Below are 14,016 nucleotides of genomic sequence, written 5' to 3'. Positions count from 1 at the left end.
TCATTTTTCCCCTTGGGTCTCTTTTGAAGGGCATGACCATGAGAATATAGAGGCTTTTTGTTGTTGTTTTTTGTTTTTAATTTGGAATGGGCAACTACTTAGCCCTAAAAAGCTGTACTTATGAAGATGACGAGGAAGATAATGATAACGGTAACCAGAGGGACCTTCTGCATGGAAAGGGGATGAGGAAAATGTGAAACATCTTTTAACAGAGATGTGAAGAGAACAGCCTGATAAGAGACATAGCAAACAATGTGGAGATTTTCAAATGGTCTGGGAGACCTGGGTGCCCACTCCCTGTCACTGTTCTTGGGGCTGCTATCACTATGATTTGATTTCCTACCCTATGAACCCATTACACCTATAGGCACTTTAGGTCACCACTTACTAGCTATCTCTTACTAGTATCATAGTTTGTATTGCAGTATCCACTAGGCACCATTCTCCTGATTCAGGCTCCTAATGTATTTGATTTTCTTCATACAACGGTTGGAGAAAATGGCAGAAGGTGCCCCAAAGAGCTGGTAGGATCTGGGTTTGTGTCTCCCTCATCACTCTTTTTCAATTCCCAGGTACAGGCAGCGGTGATCAGCAGATATCTCAACACAACTGTCACCATCAGGAGACCTGCTACCTTCTTGTTTCCAGTTCACCAGAGCACCCATCATGCCTGCAGTAGCTCCCTGTGCTCTAAATGGCGAAACGGTGCTTTCTGTGGCCTGGAAAGGGGGGAGAAAAAAAGCCATGCAGTCAGCAGCAGGAGGGCTCTTCGAACCCAAGGAGTCTGTGGATTCTTCTTCTCTTTCTTTCTTTAACTGCATTCTCATTTACATTTAGAAAAATGACATATAGTAATTAGGTTCCCAACTCTGCCAAAACTTTAAATAGGATCTTTTAAAAATAGCTTTTAAAAGTTCAGGTCTTTTTTTTTTTTCTTCTCTTTTCTTTTTTTTCTTTTCTTTCTTCTTTTTTTCCCTCCTCCAATAGATGAACAATAGAATCAGTCTGCTTTTTTAACGCTTTTTTAACAATAGTCATTCGGAAATGCAGGCTGAATGCTGACAGGTTTTGACTAACGTAGAAAGTTTTGGAGCTTATTGTAGTACTTTCTTTCTCTTTTACTTTCTCCCCCTTTGCCTCTCCTTTTGCCACCTCCTTTTGCCACTCGCCATTGACAATGTATGCATTAGTAATTGAAGAAATTCTGTTCTTAACGACTTACAGTTCTGTGAGATGTCATTCTCGCTGGCGGTACGGCTGCTGTTGCCACAAACTAAACACATTTGACTGCTAATTTCCTATTGAAAGAGACTGGAAGATTCCCGAAATTAATGGTGTAAGACAAGTTTACAAACTGTTAGGCTCTGATGTGAAAATTAGTGTGTCTCCTTTGCAGAGGCTGCAGTAAGCTGGAATAGCGGTGAGCAGCCTGCATACTCATAAAGATCCTCGCCGAGTTAAAAAATTGCCAATATTTCAGAAACTTGGAGACTGCAAGAGAGAGAAGAAAAATATCAGTATATATGTAAGAAGGGAGAGGGGGAAGGCTGGCTTTTTGGCACAAAGAGGAAATTGCAGGACTTTTCAAGCAGAAAACTCTATTTTACACTGAGAAATCAACAGCTTTGTTAAGGGCCTGCTGTTGGCATCTTGCTCCGGCATGGTATGTGTTGAGCTCTGAGTAATGTTTGTGGGGAATTGCGGGGATTTTTAAGCCAGTAAGTCACAGCACACAACTTCAGTTTCTTAAGAAGTAAAACTAGCAGAGGAAGAAATTCACAAAACCATGGAAGCTGAATCGTTTTTGCCATCCATGTAAATCAGGAGTAATTCAGATAAAGCCAGTGGAATTATCTGCCAGTGTAAAACAAGGCTGTGCGAGAAGAATTTGTCGTATTTCCTTCCAGTGAAAATGGATAGTTTTGGTTAGTGCTTTGCTCAGGAAGAACAACACACTTCAGATATGCAGGAAACCATTAAGGTTTTCCTCAGAAAGTCAATTCCCTGACTGTTCTTAACATGTTAAATAGTAAAAGCTTTTTTGCCCACACCCAGAATCCTTTAGTTCTCTCTAGAAATTCCTGCTAATTCCCTTTAAGTTAATAGTTAGTAAGAACTTCTGGCTTCTCTGCTCACCTCTTATGTTTCCCTACTATCAAGATGCTTGAGGAGACAGTTCAAATATGTTTAGTAAGTGCTTGAGTTTTGCAGTAAGCAACTAACTACTGCTGTCAGCAATTTAAGGTAGTTAGTTACATCTTGTACAGTGTAAACATTTTCAACCAGTAATTACAGCCACTTCTTATTCTTCTGTCTTGGGGGAACCAACCTGTTAAAATCTCATCTGAAGAGGAGAAAAGAAATGGAACAAATCATAGTCAGACCTTGCATGAGCACAGATGAATTCATAAAAAGTTGCATTTGCAAAACATGCGACACAGTGCTCTATTCCATTTTATTTTATTCCATTCCATTCCTTACATGAGCATCAAAAATATTACCTGAGAGGGTTTTTTTTTTTTTTTGTATTTTCTCTTTAAAATGATTCAATTTTTATCCATAGATAATATATTTTGGTATAAACTTTGTTATCTCATTACTACTAGAGCTAACTGCAATATTTTATTTATTTATTTTTTTATTGAGACAAAGTCATGTCAAAAAAAAAAAAAAAAAAAAGGAGTAATAAACCTTCCCAAGTTTTTTTTTTTGGTCTGAATCATATTAAGGTTGTTTTTGCCCACTTCAGAGAAATAGCAGTATTTACTGTTGAGAGGCATCTGAAAGACTTCCAGACTATAAAAATATCAGGAAATAATTATGTTAATTAATTAATGGATGTAATATGTTTTTACCCAGAAGTGTTTGTATGTGGCAAGGTGGATAAGGAATTACTATTTCACTGTCCTCATTCTGGATGACCTGCCTATCACTGACATTTTCTACTAGTTATAGGCTCCATTGATATGCCAAGCTCAGGTTACTCTAATTTTATACATTGCCTTTATATTTTACATCCGTATTAAATCAACAAAAAAAAAAAACTCTCAAGGTTTGTGCAGCTACCCCTCCAGCATATCCACTTCCAAAGTGTTATTTGTAAATCCATTTTTCTACCACTCGCAGCACCTTTTTGCATGGGTAAAATTCCCTCCCTCTTGGGGGGGAATGATTCCCTATACTGTTAAAACTTCAAAGTAAGCATAGGCGGGAGTGGAATGTGAAAGCCTAAGTTGACGTTTCACCAGGAAGCAAGGAATAAACTCATTTGACTGGAAAAAAATGCCATGAGAGCTTTTGTAACAATGAACGTTCAGTACTTTTCTATGAAGACATCGGTTAAAGGTGGAGGAAGGCACTTTTAATAGTCGCTTCTCTTTTTTTCAAAGATGTGTTTTCTGCGTGTGAGTGCATAGATTGTTTCACCGCTCACTTATCCTTTGTCAACAACAATGGTTGTAAAAGGAAATTATAGATTAAAATACTTAAGGTGAATGTTTTTTTTTTTTTTTTCCCTCCTTTTCAGTGAGCAGGGTCATGGACAAAAGAAAAAAGAGAACAGAGATCTAGTGAGAAATACATGTCCTGTACACCAAGAACTAATTTAATAAGCAACCTCTCCCTGCTAGTGGGCGATTAAACTAAATTGCCAGCCTAAACTTTTCTATGCTGCATTTCAAATGTCAACACATTACATTGCTATTCCTCTTAATTTCTCACAAAGAAAATGCAAAATGAATTCATTATGCTGGAGTAAGTGGAAAAAATGATGAGTTTCTCCAGAAGAGTAGGCAATGGGGAGAGATTGGGCAAGGCGATTATATTGAGATATTTGAATAGCTGGCCATTAGCAAGAGGATCCCCATTACTTTGCTGATAATTATATCCTCTTCGCTATGACTTCCCAATGGAATAATACAATGTTCCCAGTGCAGGAGATAATGAAAAATACCATTCAGGTGGTACGTATATGCCAAGAATAGTGTGTTGTATTTCTTCCCTTCCCCCATCACATAGATTGCAATAGTGCACACCTACACGATACGTTAATGCTTGTTTGGTTGTCCAGGGCTGTGTACAGGGCAAATAAATGTGTCTTGAAAACGGAGCTGGCAGTAGAATATCATTTTCCCAATGTAATTATCTCCCGTGTTTAGTGGGCCCGGTGTTTTGTTGAGTACGTTTTTGTTAGCTATCATGTAAATGACTTTCAAAGATCACCACACTGTAATAATGAGGACTTTGGAAGGGATCTTATAGAGATGAAGTTGTTTCCTTTTTTAAAGACAGAGTAGTGGTGGGAGCTAGAGCTGTAAGTTTCTCCTAATTAATCCATCATTTTGCAAGCATGTTTCTGCTTAGCAATCAAGGAAGATGAAGCAAACAAACGCAAAGGGAAAGAAGGAGGGAAAATACAGTAGGAGAAGAACATTCACTCACTTACAGTAACAGTTTTTTTTTCAAATTGATACATAAAATCTTCCTTGTGTTATTGCAGCCTTATCAGTTCTTGGCCTTTTTATTGCTGGTCTATTTTCAGTGTGGTGGAATCTTGCTGTGTACTATATATCTGCCTCAGATTCATTAATTTTCACTGAAAACTCAATTTGCATCAAAATGCTTTGCTGTTTGGCTGATGCTTTACATATCTGAGGGCCTCGTGGCTGGCATGAAAACTCTCACTTCAAATTATTTACACAAGGGGAGAAAAGAGATGCCACTGATATTGCACAAGTTTGAATCTTGCAGAAAATAGTGAAATTAACGTTGTAAATTGCTCTTATGAATGGGTTAAGTTGGACAACTCATGTTTATTAATTTGTTTTGATGTTGTTGGTTTGGTTTGGTTTGGTGTTGTTTTGCCATGTTCTGATATTTAACAGAAAACATAAATGAAAGCCAGTGAAACTCAGTAATGACCTGTAGAAATTAATTTTTTGTTGTATGTGTTCACATAAAAAAGATTTAAAACATTTAGAAGTCATTCAAGAACAATTTTTAAAAAATATTTTTTTATAGAAGTAGAATATTCACTTAGATAATATTAATGAGTTGTGAAGGAAATTGCTAAAACTTTGGAGGGGCTGATTCTTTTCTTACTCACTGTGACATAAATTAGATTGGTTTTAGTGATGGGAGAGTAAATGAGTGGGGTTTTGTTTATTTGTTTGCTTTTGTACGATCAGAGAGAACTGCATCAAGTTCTGTGATGCTAAAATTCCATCTGTTGCAAAATGATATTCGCTTTCCTCTGAAGAGAACTTTCTTCTGTTTTTTTTTTTTTTTTTTTTTTTTTTTAATAGGGAGATAGAAAAAAAAAATTGAGGGAAAATAATCTGATTTATCCAAACTTATTTTCCACAAAGAATGTAGAAGTGAGACAGAAGCTCTTGTATGTCTGTTGTACACACCCTTTTGCACTTGAGCATCTATGCGGTCGAGACTTTCAGAGGTGATGAACATCTGCAATTTCAGTTAGCGCTGTCAGATATCTTCAGTATCCAGGATATATGAAAATCATTCCCTTTTGAGTGGAAGCTGAAATGCCGGTGAGGAAGCTTAACATTTAGACAATGAAGCTGGAGAAACGTAGCTGCCAAATGCAACAACATTGTAACACGGTCACAAACAAGTAATAGTGTGAGCACCTGCATTGGGTTGGACCTGCTTTGCTGTGGTCTCATGTCTCATGTTACCTTTACTTTCCCTCCTCTTGTTCTCCACCCTGTGCTGCTTCACATCTCCCTCACCCCGTCTTATTTCTTTTCTCTGTTTCCTTGTTCTACCTCCAGTTTTCTCAGCCTTTTGTCCTCTGCTCACTTATTTTTCAGAAAATATTCCCTTTCCTCACATGAATTTGCTGGTCTTCTGTGCAAAGAGAAGCTTGGGGAACATTGTGAGGAATCACTGCTCTTTCATTACTATTTGTTTCTTACAGAATACTGATTGTATAAGCTTGCTACAGACATTAGGCACTCTGTATATGAATTAAGAACTTTGAATCCTAAGCTGAAGTGATTATTTGCTTCCTCTTTTCTTCCCCGGCAACCTGCCTTGACATATGAGGTGAAAAATGACCATAAAATTTTAGTATTTGTCTAAGCTTCTGATCCCTAATCTGCTCCTTAGATCCTACACAGATAGGACACTTTTGACTAAAGATTCTTGAATAATAGGCAATATTCTTCCTATGTTTCCTCATTTTTATACAGAACATGTCATCTGAATATATAAGCATTGTGTAAATAACCATTTAGCCATTCGATAAACTTGGTGGTAACTAATGAGATGTACAAGCTTATGACTTTTTGGAAAAACTGATTTATTTATTTTTTATCTGTAACACATACTACAATTAATATGCATGCATATCTTCCAAGTAATGCCAGTTTTTTTTGTGAGAAAATCTGCTTCCACGGGTTATCTACAAATTAGATGAATGGATTAGATGGGTAGATTAGATAGGAAGTTATTTCATAATGGGTTTTATTTTTTATTTTATTAATAATTGCTTAAATTTACACTTAATGTTTCATTTCATTAGTGTTATGTCTAATGTTATTTCAATTAGTTTGGAGAGGTTTGTGGTTTATGTAACACAGCTTGAAAGGTCGGACAGAATCACGGAAATGGAATGAATCTGTTAACGTCAGTTTAATTGTGCAATCTACTCAGTGGTCTTGAAAATCAATCAATAGGAAATATGTTTTACATATTTCAATATGAATTTCCTCCTGTCACTCATCAATGTTTATTCACCATAAAAATGTATATCGTCAACAAAAATTTATGAACTTTGAGGACTGAAATCTTATTTTGCAATCTGTATTCAAGAAAATAATTTTAGCTTGCCTTACAAATGACCTAGGGAAGCCTCCTACTGAAAAGTGATGGTTTTCATTCTCCATTTTCAGTCAGATTTTAACATCCTTCCTGAGGGAGCCAGCTGTCACTTGGTTAAGGGTTTGGAAATCTAGGCACTAGCCTACTTTTAATTTGATCAAGACAATTCAGCTAATGTGGACACTTCCAAATAGCCATTAGGAAGAGTGCTAGCCTCCATTTGGTCTCTAAGGCTGGAATTCATCTGATTAAATGTAGACATCACTGAGGTAGCCATCTACTGTCTAGCCTGTCACCCTAGCCAATGAAGGGGAAAAGGTCATGATTAATCTTATTCTTAAGAAAATGTTCAGCATATATCAGATGAATTACTGTTCCTCTCCTTAGACTATAAATGGAGCCTACACGACTGGCTCAGGGATAGATGTTTAGTGTAAATATGTAAAAGTAAAGAAGATGATTCCCATCCTAAGCATTTGCTTCTTTCTGTAAGCTCCAGGCCATTTAGATTAGGTTTCTCTACACTAATTCAGACTTAGCTATTTAAATGTGCTTTAAGCCTATCCTAGTTAGACTTTTGAGTCAAAAGAGAAACAAGCAAAGGGTGATTCAAAGAGTGAGACACAGAAGAGAGGACTTTCCTCTGGGAAGTGTGCAGTATTCTCCTCCGACTGAAGGAGAGTCTAAGACACCTATTAAGATATCTAACTGGTAGGATTCTAAAAACATAGGAGATGAGTCAGATTCTTAACTATAAATTCTTTCTTAAGTTGCAGTATGTATACAGTCACAATCCCGCCAATTCTTGTCAAGCCTGACTTAATCTGAAGTCCGTGTAGTCTCAACGGTATAAGGAGAATTAGGCCTCCAGAACCGAGAAAACTCAGAATAGCTGCTCTATTGATTATTTATGTTTATGTTTAATTTTGTATCTTGGAGTAAGATTCTGCCTATAGAAGTTTTTGACCTAAAAGGCGTATTTAAATCTAACATCTGTCCCTGTCCTTTTTATTTCATAAAATGTAGCCATCACTGTAATACCCAAACCTTGTATTTATGTCTTCTGAAGGTTCTAGATACTCAAAGGTGCTTAAGGAACTATTTAGACATATACCTCAAAATCCTATGGCACTGTCCTTGTATAATATAATACATGCACAGAGCTTGCTATTTAAATACGTGTGAAGCTTAGGAGCTCATGGTGTCTGTTCCTCACTTCCTCAGAAGCCCATTCTTTGCATACCAGACCTGCTGCCTTCTTGCCAATTAGGTCAGTGTGTGCTAGACATGTCATATATACTGCGGCATAGTCACTGTATCATCTGTAGGTGAGTCATTTTACTTCGGTGAAAGGTCCAGTCAGGTACATCTCTATTAAGAAGAAGTTCACCAATAACAGCAAGAAAGCACAGTGATTTTTCTATGCAACCCAGTGAACAAGCAGCATAATTGCGCTTTCCATCCACAGAGTATTCCATGTCATATCCCAAGTGCCATCAACTTATGAAGCCATCCAAGAAAATTATGCATATCTTTCAATAGAAGTGATATAAATACAGCTAAGGGAAGCCTTTTCAGAACAGACCAGCTACCTGTACTTTTTAGTACCCATTATTTCACAACAGCAAGTGCAAGATGCTACAGAAAAAAGGTGTACAAAAATGAGCAAAGAAAGGAACAAGAAAAAAATCTGGCAGCCTGTTTATCCTGTAAAAAGTAACAGGAAATTGCCCCCCCCCCCACACGCCTGGCTAGTGTAACCGCCATCAAAGGTTAAAAGACCATGAAAGTAACTTTGAAATCTAGATCCTGCAAATTGATCTTGTAAGTCAAGTCTTCATTTTTTTCCAGGGACAGGTGCAAGTGGAAACCCTACGAAATAGAGATTAATAAAAGTCTCACTAGACTTGTAAAATGAGGGGGTCATTTGTTCATCACTGCTCCTATCACTATGCCTTTGCTCTCTGCATCTTAAATTTTGCTCTGTCCTCTCAGTAACAAATTTTGCATATACTACTGGCTCTTTCTTTTTTAATATATCTTTCCCCATTTCATATAAACATTCTTTGTTCTATTCATTCCTGCCAGGACATCTGTGACACTCCAGGAGCGCATGTCTTTATGACTGATATGTACAGTAAATATGCTCAGTTCAGAGAACTTGCTGTAAAAGGTCTACCCCAGCTCTCTCCATGTCCTCCCTGATGTCCCATCACTGTGAAAAATGGCTATCTTAAAACCAGGACAGCAAAAAATTTAACAGTGGTGGTCTTGTACTTCATTTTAGCATTTACAGCAGCCCTGGGATCTGGCTAGAGAACCTGAGTTGTGGAAGGTCAGTGTATGTAGCATCGCATCGGGCAGATGAGATCATAAGCCCTCTGCTGAATTCAACCTCTGCTCTTTGATAAAATATATTAATTAACATAGACATCAAGTGATTTAAGAAAATGTCCCTCAATCTGCACAACCCAGCAGCAGCCACTCTAAAACACAGGCACAGATTTGGGGGCTATTTGAAGGACTCTGAGGGTGTAATACAGACACATAATTTAGATTATTTGAATTCTGAGTTATCCTTTCTGCTAAACTCATTTTAAGCTACCATGGTGTCTGACTCTTTTGTAAATCGTGGTAAACTTGCCTGAAGACAAAAGAATCATACCCCTCAGGTGTGAGTATTTTGCAATCATTATGAAAAAATAAAAATAATTGGAGCCTTATATTACCTTTTCTTACCATGTGTCTTACTGACTTCCAGTAGTGAGAGAAGCGTTGTTACTAATATTTGTCATATATCGATTTTCTTTTCTTATCCTATCATGTCCTCAAGGAAACACCTGCAAATGCATTAAAAAATTTGATCTGATAGTGTATCACAGGGAAGGGAATGAAGGAAATAACCAAATTGTTCAGCATTTTAATTAGAGAAGGAAAGATTAAAAAAACAAAAACAAACAAACAAAATTCCCTTCCAACACACACTATGTAGCTGCAGCTCTGGAGCCTGTTTATTAGATTTTCATTCTAGAGGCTTAGCTGTCCTTGGGTATAGAATATTCAAGATAAGGGCTGACACTTTGAATATTACACCGTGTTCTACTTAGGTGCCAGAAAACAGATTTTGTGAGAACATGGTAGCTTGTGTTGCTAAGAAACACACTACTGGCTAGCTGGACTTTCTAAGCTCTCAAAGCTTAGTGTCCAAGGACAACACTGCTATTTTTCGTACTAATTCTATAGCCTAAACCTTTTTAAATGCAACTGTACTATATTGTGTTTATCCGTGGAACTTCAGAAAGTTTTCCTTTTACTACTAATTGAGGAGGGAACCATAGGACTTTTCCACAGACCAGTTCTGCATGGTTTATTCTCTCTCATGCAATGGAGAGCTTTCTTCACGGTCTTGTCTGCCTCTCCTTTCATGACATAGATAACAGGATTCAGAGACCTCAAACCTGACCAATGTCAAATTTATACCGTGTAAGTGGTCTTGTATCTGGAACAAGAGGATCTAGCCATGGATTCTTGACCTTATGTCTGAATTTCATTTCCTTTAGAATTTCATCTAAAGAATATCCATCTCCACAAGGATGTCTTGCCCCACAGAGACTGAAACACATCGAGCAATGCTTGAGAGGTTCTTCAGATCCTCAACAAACCTGCCTGGCTCTGAGTTTCGTCGTGAGATTTTCTTATATACCTCTGCACTACATGTAAGTAAAACATGCAAGATCTGACTCTATTGAATGGTGCTTGATGGAAGAGAGATGGATGGAAAACAGTGTGGCTTTGAAATTTCCTTGCAGTTTCCTTGCTATTGCAATTCATTTATTAGATCACAGTGATCGAGGAACCGACTTCACAATACCAAGAAGCACTATTAGATGTAAAGACCCTGCCCCAACATGCACAAAGCATAAATTGTAAAGTTTTTATCTGAGTGACTTCTAGACAGAATATGATTGAAGTCAATGTGGCATCATTCACACGTATGCCGTTCCTCATAGGAGTACGGTATGAGACGCATACATAACGACCACTGAAGGAAATAAAACATGAGAGATAAGATGGGAAAGTAATTAATGGATAACGATGGACCGTAGTGAAAGGCTAGGCTCATGCTCTGTACAAGACAAATTAATGTAAAATATATCACAAGAATATTCTGTTTACTTATTTGTATAAATGTATATGCTCAAGTTTTTGTGCACGCTAAGCGATTTCTCTGGGCAGCTTTTTGGATGTGTAATAATGGACACTATAAGCAATAAAAAATCATTGCAAACAGATCTAGTTTATGCTGGCAGGTAATCCTCTCCATCAGGGAGTGGATTTCACAGCAAGAAATTTCTTCACTGAAGATGATTCCAGCCCATTCTTTGCCAGACTGTTCTAATGCTAGAGCTTTTTCTGAGGGGATAGAAGCTAATTCTAGCTCTAGAAACAGCTCCTTCAGAAGCCAGTCAGAAATCAATTGCTGTGCACATGGAAGCATGGCTAGGATTTATCCATGTGTATTTTTTTTTTTTTCCTTTATAGTTCAGAAAGATTTATTTCTGTGGGTAGAAATACATATACTAAAAAGGCTAGCAACAAAAAAATGAGTAGAGTAATACTAAAAAAAAAAAAAGTTGTTTATAATTTTCCACAAAAAATAAATGAAAATCAGATATTTTAAATGACTTCCTGTACTGCTGAGAACCCAATTCTTTGTCAAAAGAAAGCATTCTACTACATCTAATTTTCCCATTTCCCATATTAACCTCTGTTTTCCCTGTTGCACTTTAAATCCACAAGTCTCCCCATTACATCTTTATCTCTCCTTGAAGATCTAGAATAATTAGTCTCTCTTTCCTTTCTCCTGTGCCTTTTCTACACATTTTGTAGACAGTTGCAATCTCTCAGCTACAACAATTTCTCTCTCTTTTAAGTATGTCCATAATGTGGTATTTTTCATATCTTTTTTTCCTTCTGGTTTTTTTTTTTTTTTTTTTTTTTTTTTTTTTTTTCCCTTTAGTTCTTTCACAGTGAAGACTTAAAATCTGTACTGGGAACTAAATAATCTCATTATGGATTTCCTTCTCAGGAGCGGATGGGAGGTAGAAATAAGATTTTTTATTTCGAACATTTCAGCAGTTCTAAAAACCACTTTTAAGAGGTAGTGGGGGTGGGGGAGCGAAACATGGTAATTTTCTGTTACTTATTTCCCCTGTAGAGACCTGATTGCCAATAGACTCTTCCCACAGCACCACCTACAGTGGTGGTCTAGCTGCAGGCTAGTACAGGGAGAGATTAAGCTTTTGCGTCTATAGTGTTACTGTTCCTAGGAGGCTACTGTACTGCTGTTTCAGTAAAGAGATTTATAGAGGCACTTGGTGAATTTTAGTCATTTTGTTATCAGTCTGCAACCACGGATATGTGCATGTGGAGAACATTGTCATCTTAGGTGCTGCTGCAGTTTTACAAATCATCTTACACACCTGCCTCATATCATGTTTTATATCAGAATTTTTCTTTAGGAATAATTACGTCCACTTATATTCAAGGCCAGACCCTGAACCCAAGTCCAGCTTTATTCTGGTCAGGCAGTGCCTGAACATCAGAAAGACCCCACTATTCAGAGTCAGATGAATAGGATAAGGTAGGAACTCCTTAGGGTAAGGACATCACTTGGTACCGTAAGGCTAACCTAGCTGAGAAAACATTGTCCTTTGCATCCTCCTTTAGAGTCACAGAAATCTAGGGAACAAAGAAGTATAATCTAATAAAGGTATATTTTGGTGTTAATATCCTTAAGAGATTCTTCCTGCCTCTCATCCCTAAGCTATATCAGGGCCAAAAATGTCTCCCAGTCAATTCAAGGTTGCTAAGAATCAAGCTTCTAGGATAAATGTCTTCACAGATTGCAAATGAATTGCAGTGCTACCACCTGTCATTGGTGTAAAAATTCATAAGCAGACATCATTCCAGATTCTTCTCCCATGACCTTTGGAGATCAAAATGATAATAAGTGGTTTCTATTTGATGAAATAGAAGATAGAACTGGATGTCCAGTTACTACCTCTTGGGATAACAATACTCATTTGTTGCATCTTTATATTCTTGCTCACTAAATTATTCCTGACAGTGTCTTTAAAAAAGACTCTCTTGTTATTTGAAATGACCATCTCCTTTCCTTGCTTCTTTCTTTCCACCCGCTTTGAGCTGTAGTTCATTTTTTTCTGGATATGCAGATCTTTGCAATTTAGGCAGTTAATATTATTGAATGTCTTGCATTTATATACCTACATAGATAGTTAAACATAAGTGCAGTTATGATCACATTCTAACCACGTCTTGAAGCAATGGGTGAGATGCTGGGATAATTGCAGTTAATGGTAAAATGTCTTTATAGTTCATATTAAAGGTCTTTCTGCTTTTTTTTGTTGTTGTTGTTTTTTGTTTGTTTGTTTTGTTTTGTGGTTCTTTCTTTATCATTTCTCCTGTACTCTGAAAAATTTCCTCACTGCTCCGCTAAATAGTGAAAAACAGAGCTATCAGTAATGGCCCTAATTCTTATGCTTCTTATGCAACTGTAATTCAATTGACTTCACAGCAATCCTCTTGTTTTGCCTGAGCAGGAAAGGAGAACAGGCCATTATTCAAGCCACAGCTACAATACAGTTAATTCAAGTGATACTGTAACCAATGGGTTTATAGGCATCGTGTTTCCACAGCAGTGTCATAGTTCTTCTCTCACAACATATAGCAACCAGATACCTGTTAAAATAGGCCCACCACTACTCAGTTACACCTCTTAATAAATCATAATGACCCCACTATTCAACAACCGAGTCTTCTACTTCAAGAGTATCTGCGATATAGTGTAAGGTAATTCTCAACTGAAGGAAGCCTTTGTGCAGGATTAGAACGGTTTGCAGTCTCACTTTCAGACAGGATTGCTACATTTTGCAGAACATCGTTACAAAATGCCATCCCTGTAATAGTGTGCTTTTGTGTGCATGCAGATTATTTAAAATGGTTAGTCTTAAAATCATTACTCATATACTGTAGTCAACAGGGGAGAGTCTCTGCTATTGTGTATTGGTATAAGGACGTTACAGTTAGTGGAGTTGAAGTCCTGGCCTTATTTCTACTCCATTGTTGTGCTCTGTTATACAAAGGCAGAAA

Source organism: Struthio camelus, chromosome W, assembly GCF_040807025.1.
Source record: "Struthio camelus isolate bStrCam1 chromosome W, bStrCam1.hap1, whole genome shotgun sequence".
NCBI classification, from domain to species: Eukaryota; Metazoa; Chordata; class Aves; order Struthioniformes; family Struthionidae; genus Struthio; species Struthio camelus.
The sequence above is the reverse complement of the archived record's forward strand: the minus strand, read 5'-3'. Positions refer to the sequence as shown.